This window comes from Dipodomys merriami, unplaced genomic scaffold, assembly GCF_024711535.1.
Source record: "Dipodomys merriami isolate MVZ:Mamm:240054 unplaced genomic scaffold, mDipMer1.0.p SCAF_183, whole genome shotgun sequence".
Lineage (NCBI taxonomy): Eukaryota > Metazoa > Chordata > Mammalia > Rodentia > Heteromyidae > Dipodomys > Dipodomys merriami.
The window spans coordinates 2,394,841-2,402,849 of NW_027203193.1; the positions used below are offsets into that span (position 1 = coordinate 2,394,841).

Below are 8,009 nucleotides of genomic sequence, written 5' to 3' on the forward strand. Positions count from 1 at the left end.
AATGTTCTGTGAACAGCTGTATGATGTTACCCTTCAGCTCAAAGAAAAGACCAGAAGTTTCGAGGACCTGGAGGAAGTGAACACAGACTTGCAGGAGAAGCTAGAAGCTCTCTGGACAAAGAGGAGCAACATGAAGAAGAGAATCTGTAAGTTCTAATAAGTGCTGGTGGGGCGTGAGGTACTGAAGAGACAACTGGACAACCTGTTTTGTCAGGTGACCACAGCGAATCTGGAAAGAGACACCTACACAGAGGATTTGAGCATTGAGTGTGGAAGGAGGAGTCCCGGTGGCTGACTGAGCAGGTGAACCAACGAACAGAGGAGAAGGAATGAGGGGCAAGGCAGGTTCTGGACCTAGAGAATGAGCTAGAGGAACTGAGAAGGAAGGTTGCAGAGCCACGGTCCCCCGTGGGACCATCACAGACGGAGCTGCAGAAGCAGGCCCAGTCCTACCAGACACAAATGGAGTTGAAAAACCTGGAGGAACAACTTCACATCCAGATCCAGGAAAACCAGAAGCTCCATTTCCAGAATGCGGAGTAGCAGGAGCAGTTGCCGAGACAGGAGGAGAAGGCCAAGCATTGGCAGGAGATGACCAAGACCCAGCATCCTGGTCTCAAAGCAGCAGGTGAAGAGACATCTGTGGGAACAGCTGGACTGCTCAGAGGAGAAGATAAAGGAATGGAAAGAGGTAGCTGAGAGAGAGAGAGAGCTAAGTGTCTTGGGAGCTGCTGGAGCAGCAGAAGCAGTCCCTGGCCCAGCTGCAGGAGCTCAGAGCCACCTGTGAGCAGCACATAGTCTCCAATAAGTGGCTGAGCTCTGAGAAGGAGGCCCTGCAGCAGCACCTGCGGAGGCAGACCCAGCTTCTGGAGCAACTGAAGCAAGTGCAGGGCCCGACCAACTGGGGGGACCAGGTGGTGCCTCAAAGTGGCAGGAAGCAAAACAATCCCTGGCACCTGGTGTTTTTCAAGTAAGCCAGTTCCTTGTACATGCCTTCAAGCAACCACAGAGGTCAAGATGACTTTTTGAGCTTTAATGTCAGCTCCCAAATATGTGGTACTCCAGACATAACAGAGTTAACTTGCAAATGAGTATGGATGTGCATTTGGGTGATGGAAATATTCTACTTACACATGTGTAAATTAGATTTTTGGGGGTAGATTGTAGTTCTTGAATAAGAGTCTGGGTGATGTCCCTGAGCTTTTTCTCTCAAGGCTACCACTCTACTACTTTGAGTCACAGTTCCAATTCTGATTTCCTGTTGGTTGTTTGGAGATAAAAAGCTCATTGGCTTTCTTGTCCAAGATGGCTTCAACCCATGGTCATCAGATCTAAGCCTACCAAGTAACCAGGATTATAGGCATAAGCTGTTGATGTTTTTTAATAATTTAGTAAATTTTACAGTTACAGAAGTTATAAATTATCATTATAACCTGTGTAATATATGTGTGTATGTATATATCAATGCATACACATAGAAATATTGTAACATATTTTGGATCTACAGTAGATATATGAAAAATGATTCTTCATTGTAAAATAAAATGGAAACCAAAGTTATTAAGGAACAAAACAAAGGAATTGTCACATGTTTCTTTTTGAATGTAATATGAATTGAGATAATCAGTTTGGGAAAACCATCTTTACTTTAAAAATATAGATGATGGCTATTAATTCCAATCCATCTATTTGCCCATATTGTGCATCCTCACATATGAGTTTCAAAATTAAACCACACTTTTTGCTTTTGTATTTAACTCACCTGTAATAATTTAGGATAGATGAAGTAATCCAATAAAGATTAAAATAATAGTAAGTGAGGCTATGAGTTAGAGCTGAAAATGATTTTAAATATGATAATAGCTAATTAAATTGCATTTTTCTTACTTTTACTCTATTGTCATATCCCTCCTTCTCACATTAAGGAAGTACATAGAAGGTTCTCAATAACTTATATGTAGAATCATGAAAAAATATATTGAAAGAATGAGGGCACGGTGTGAGTTTAGCTTATTGAGACCTGTAGCGGGTAATGTGTTTTTGAGGACTTGAAAAATGTTGTGATGGAGATGAAGGAAGGCATGTGCTTATTCTGAAAAATTGACCAGAAGATTGCTCCCAGAAAGATAGTCATGAATTCTTCCAAAAGGTTACAGTAAAATCACTTTCACAACCATGTTCACTGCAGCATTATTCACCCTAGCCAAGTTATGAAAACAGTCCAGATGCCCATTGGAGAAGGGATGGTTGGAGAAAGTGTGGCATATATACACAATTGGATTGCACTCATCCCTTATGAAGATCGTTACATTATTTGCAAAGAAATGGATAGATCTAATAATATGTTAAGTAAAGGAAGTCAGAGCAAGACACACAATGGACCCATGGTCTGTTGCATATTTGGAAGTTAGAACTTTATACAAGTTTACACAACAGTATTAACCAAAACATGATATTTGCAGAGAAGTATTTAAAGGTGTAATTTCTTATAAAATTGAACTTTTAATCCAACAAAATGAACAACAAGAAACTATCACTTGGAATATGTGAGGGGAAGTCAAAGGGAAGGAATAAAGAGAGTTATGGAGGAAGAGAGTGAAGGCATAATGTACAATGCAGACAGTAGGAAACTAGAAAAAATTAAAGTGGGATGAGGTTTGGAAGGGTCTGGGAAAGTTAAGTAAAGATCCACTATACTTATAAACTAATCTGTTGAATAGAAATTCCTTTGTGCAACTATTTAAGTTAATAAAAATATAATTAAAAACAATGGAGACATCTGATCTTAAACTGCATTCTCTCAAACCATGAGTCAATATAACAGTTTCCTTCTCAGAAACTTTCTTTGCAGGTCTTCTCCTTATAATGATAGGAAACTGACCAACACAATATCAATACACCAAACTGCACATCATAATGGTACAAAATATAAAAATCACAATAATGTTAGAATTCATCACATGATAAAATAACAGGTAGAATGTATCAAATGCTGATTGATTGTTTTTCCAAGTACTTTACCTATGATATCTAATTTAATCCTCACAATAATCCCATAAAGTGGAACTACTTCCATTTTTAATTATCAGATGATATTGAAGTTTTCAGAGTTGGAATTACTAGTACAACATTGCACACATGGTAAGTGTTAGCCTGATGCCCATCTCCCACTGTATCAAATTACCTCATTCTCTTTTATGACTAAAACACCAGCACTTACTCTACTAATTCTAGGAAAATTTCCCAGAATTATTGTGTACACTCTAATAATATCTCGCTTTATCTTTGTTAGAAAATAGATAACTGTAACATGAAAATTCCAAGTTCATAATCAATTTATACCTCCCTGGTGAAAGGAACTGCTAAATTATAACATTCTTGATTTCTAGCTCAAAATAGTAGAAACCATATTCTATCCCATGGCTCAACATGTACTGCCTGGGAACCCTATCTCTGTTTAACACAGTCTTACTGAAAAAATGACCTGCCCAATTCCTGATGGAAACAGATTGAAGGTCTTATGGACAAGTGATTTCCACATTGTAGCTCACCTAAGTTGTTTACCATTAAAAGTATTTTGATTGCTTTTTATACCCAACATTTTGAGAGAAATGTACTACTTTAAAATGCTATTAAAGCAAGACTGATAAAAATCATCTTTGACCCCAGATAAATATTTTACCTTTCATATACCCAAAAATGCAGTCTGATCTATCATTGTTAGGAACAAGAGGTTAAAAATCACAGACACCAAGACCTAATCATGAATTAAAGAATCTCCAACTTGTGAATATAAATAGTTTAAAAAGACATAAATACTACTGAGTTTAAAAAAATTCTTATGATACTGAAGTTTCAATTATAAACTATTAACACTTGAAAATAAGTCATTTTTTGGTATTAGGACACAAAACACAAGACTAATCCTAATCTTATTAAAAGACTTTTATTTATACTAAAAATCCAATCTTATAACTACAAAGATTCTAAAAACAACTGAAGTACAGAGACACAAAGGAAAAATTTAACTGCATCATCTACATTCAAAGGACTGTGTTAATAGAAAATAGTTATGTAAATAATTAGCTTACCCAATTCACTTACATTCTTTTATTCTATTTCATTTAGTTTCATAAAAACTGGCTTTTCATAAAATGATGTTTAAAAGCCTATATATCCACTTACGTTTTCATATCTTAACAATGTTTATTTTAGAAATGTCTTTAGCTCTATAGTTAATGAAGTGAAATAATAATAAACTATCCAAAGTCTTTTCAGAAATTGCAAGACTCATTCTGGGATGTTATTTATATTGGAAAAGATATTCGAAAAGCCTTATTTGTTAAAGTTGCCACAATTACTCCCACAAAAGAGCCATTAGTGAAGATTCTTTTGCATGTACAAAACAAATTCAAATACATCCACAACCTGGAGATGACACATGTTTTTTGTTTGTTTGTTTTTGAAAGGAATATCTAATAAGCATATCCACAATACTGATTTTCAGTCAATATGATGGGATATTCAAATGTAATAAATATGGAGTTATCTCTTAGTGAGAATAGATATGATCTTACAAAGAAAGATTTTTTTTTCAACAGAAATCTGGAAAGAGTTTATACACCTTATGTTTCACAGGAATAACCAAAGAGTAATACCTGTATGTTTGTTGTTCAAACTCACTCCAATTTTATATCTTAAAAGTATAACCGATTTAAGAGGTCAAATACATATTTTGTACTGACAGTCATCTTACAGCAATAACTTACTACCTAATTATGTCTTTATCTTCTTACCTAACATATAATAAGAGCTGAAAGCAGTCTCTTTCATCTAACTTAATGCTGTAAATGCTTTGGTTATGAAGATGTTATTTGGCAAATAAAATGTACAAAAGGATGGTTCCACTGAAATGACATGACAGAACATTGATAAATAAAATCATTGCAACACAGTTAACTCTTTGAAAACTCACCCTGTCCACATTGTAAGCAACATTGCAACAGCACATGCAAACCTATACACATACACACATGTGCACACATACACACACATGTACATGCATGCTAAATTCAGGGTTTATTATACAAAAAAGTTCAAATAAAATATTAGTGATTAGTACAAATGATAATTTGCCTTATTACAGAATGATATACAATCCAGTCACCACAGGTGTTACATTTTACCTGCCTCTCCACATGTGACCACTTAATTTATTTTAATTAATTAATTAATTTGTTTGTTTGGTAGTAATAATAGGTCTTGACCTCAGGGCCTGGCTCTGTCTCAGAATTTAGTTTTTCTTTAGATTTCTCAAGGCTAGCATTTTACTGCTTGTACCACAGCTCCATTTCTAGCTTTGGTTGGTTACTTTCAAAACAGAATCTAATGGAATTTTTTTTACTTGGTCTGGTTTCAAATCACAATCCTCAGATTTCATCTTTCTAATAAGCTAGGGTTAATAATATGAGCCACCAATGTGGCCTCTACTTTTGCCTCTATATTTATCTAATGCACATACTTACATAGTAATTTTAAACTGAGTATAGAACCAAGATGTACAGTGATGATATTGTCCTATCAGAAATTCAAGTTAGTAATTTAAATTTCTTCTTGAGTCCATACAAAAATGACATGATATAGTATAAGAGAACTCACGATTGAACATATGAGCTTTAAGAGATTTCTAATAGATCCATTATTTATTGTTACCCAACATTACAAATAATGTATAATGCAGTAGTAAAATAGAAGTCCTTTGCATGACTACTTAAATTCCTTGTTTTTTTAAAGACACTTTGTTTTCATCTAAAAAAGCAGACCTGTCTATCGTCTTCAAGTGATTTTGATGACTGAAGGTGCTTAATGAGAAGTCAATATGTATTAGTAGTGCTTTGCTATCAATTAAATCTTACTTTTTCTTCTTGGAGAATATAATGATCAAAGCAATAGTTGAGAATCAGCAAGCAATAGTTCAGAATCATGCTTCCAGTGCAAGGGAATCACCAGTAAGTAATCCTTGACACCATTTTCCACAAAGCTTTGTCAGAGATATAAGCGGCCTGCCTTCTCTAGCTGCTTTCCTTGCTCGGACCTATTCTTTCATTGTACAGGAAAAGTGTGATTTAATTGATTTCACTCAGATCTGTTATTAGAATTATCAAGGATTTAGATTCTTGTCTGTAATTTGGTCAAAGCTATGTCTCTTTATGTAGGCTACTAAAAATGTATTTACTAATTTCAAGTAAATACATAAATTCTATTTCCATCTTTTTTAAAAAATAAAATTCTGTTTGCTCTATAAATTGATCAGAGGCATGGATTTTGTGGCTAGCTAGAGCATTGCACATCTCTCTGTCTCTCATTTCACCTCTCATGGTTCTCATAGATAATATGACTGCTCCACAATTATCCTAATTTATTTTGCTTTTATATTTTTGGTTGAATCATTTCACTTTCTGCTCTGCCATTTCCCAAATTATTTATATAGAAAGCATTATTTTTTTTTCTTTTTTTTTGTCAGTCGTGGGGCCTGAACTATGGGCCTGGGCACTGTCCCTCAGCTCTTCAGCTGAAGGCTAGCACTCTACCACTTAAGTGTCAGCCCCACTTCTGTATTTTTCTGCTTATGTGGGCTGAGGAATCGAACCCAGGGCCTTATACGTGCAAGGCAAGCACTCTACCACTGAGCCACCTTCTGTTTTCTCATTCCTAGAAAAAGCTGCACAAGAAAACAACACTGATTCTCATTTTCAGTCTGTACATTTGCATATGGAGGAACGTCTTTCCTCTGTTCTCCATCAATTCCCTACTTTCCAGTTAGAATGATTTAGAATAATAAAAATGAAAAAAAGAGTAAATAAATAATGAAAAAAACATGCAGAAAATTCACTGTGTTTTTCTCACCAGTTCAACCAATGTAAACTATTGGGGAAATACATAGACACCTTATTCCCACTGGCACTGAAAGTCTCTAGTTAAGCAATTCTGATGAAGATGAGGAACAAAATGAAAAAGTGATGAATGGTATCAATTGCAAGAAAAAAAATGGAGTCCGATCCAAGCAAATTTCTTCTTTGGGCTGCTGAAAATAATCGGCTTAGTAGAGTGTGGAGACTACTTTCCATAAAGGCCACTCATGTGAATACTAGGGATGACGATGAATATGCCCCTCTTCATCGAGAAGCGTACAGTGGACAGTTAGATATTGTTCGTGAGTTGTTGCCTCAAGAAGCAGATATTCATGCAATAAATGTGAATGGTTGGAAACCCCTGCACAGTGCTTATTCTTGGAATAATACCAGAGTGGCTTCTTTCTTACTTCATCATTATGCAGATAGCAATGCCCAAACTAAAGGCCTCTTAACTCCCTTGCGTTGTGCTGCTGTGTATAGAGATAGCGAAGGTACGCTGGACCTCCTTCTGTTCAACCGTTATATCAAACCAGGACTGAAGAACAAGTTTGAAGAAACTGCCTTTGATATTACCAAAAGGATAAGTATGTATCACTACCTCTTTGAAGTTGTGGAAGGCTGTCGAAAGAAATTGTTCTCTTAAGTCATAATGGTTCAGTTAAGTATCTTTTTTTTTCCTTTTTTTTCTTTTTTTTTTTTGGTTGAGTTTTTTTTTTTTTTTTATTTTGAAAATACCATACAGAGGAGTTACAATTACATAGGTAAGGGAATGAGTACATTTCTTTTCAAACATGTTGCCTCCTCCTTTATTTCCCCTTCCCATCCCTTCCCATGTCCTCCCCTCTCTACCCCTCCCCCCACCAAAGTTGTAAAGTTCGTTTTTCGACATGTCTTGTACATCTCATTGTTGCAATGGGTCAATCTGTGTCCCTATTTAAACAATTTGTTTTTCCCCTTCCCTTTCACAAATCATACCAACATCAAATACAATGAAAGCAGGGATTATACCATGGGAGAGGGACATAAAAAGCAACAAAGAAATCATCTTATAAATATGTTAGAAACAATCGCAAGAAAGAAGAAAAACATTTGAAT

At 35.5% G+C, this 8,009-nt stretch overlaps 1 pseudogene; it reads left to right on the forward strand.

Annotated features, from left to right (window-relative positions):
• Positions 1-591: 591 nt before the first annotated feature.
• LOC138830078 (ankyrin repeat domain-containing protein 49 pseudogene) lies at positions 592-7,557 on the forward strand (annotated as a pseudogene).
• Positions 7,558-8,009: the final 452 nt, after the last annotated feature.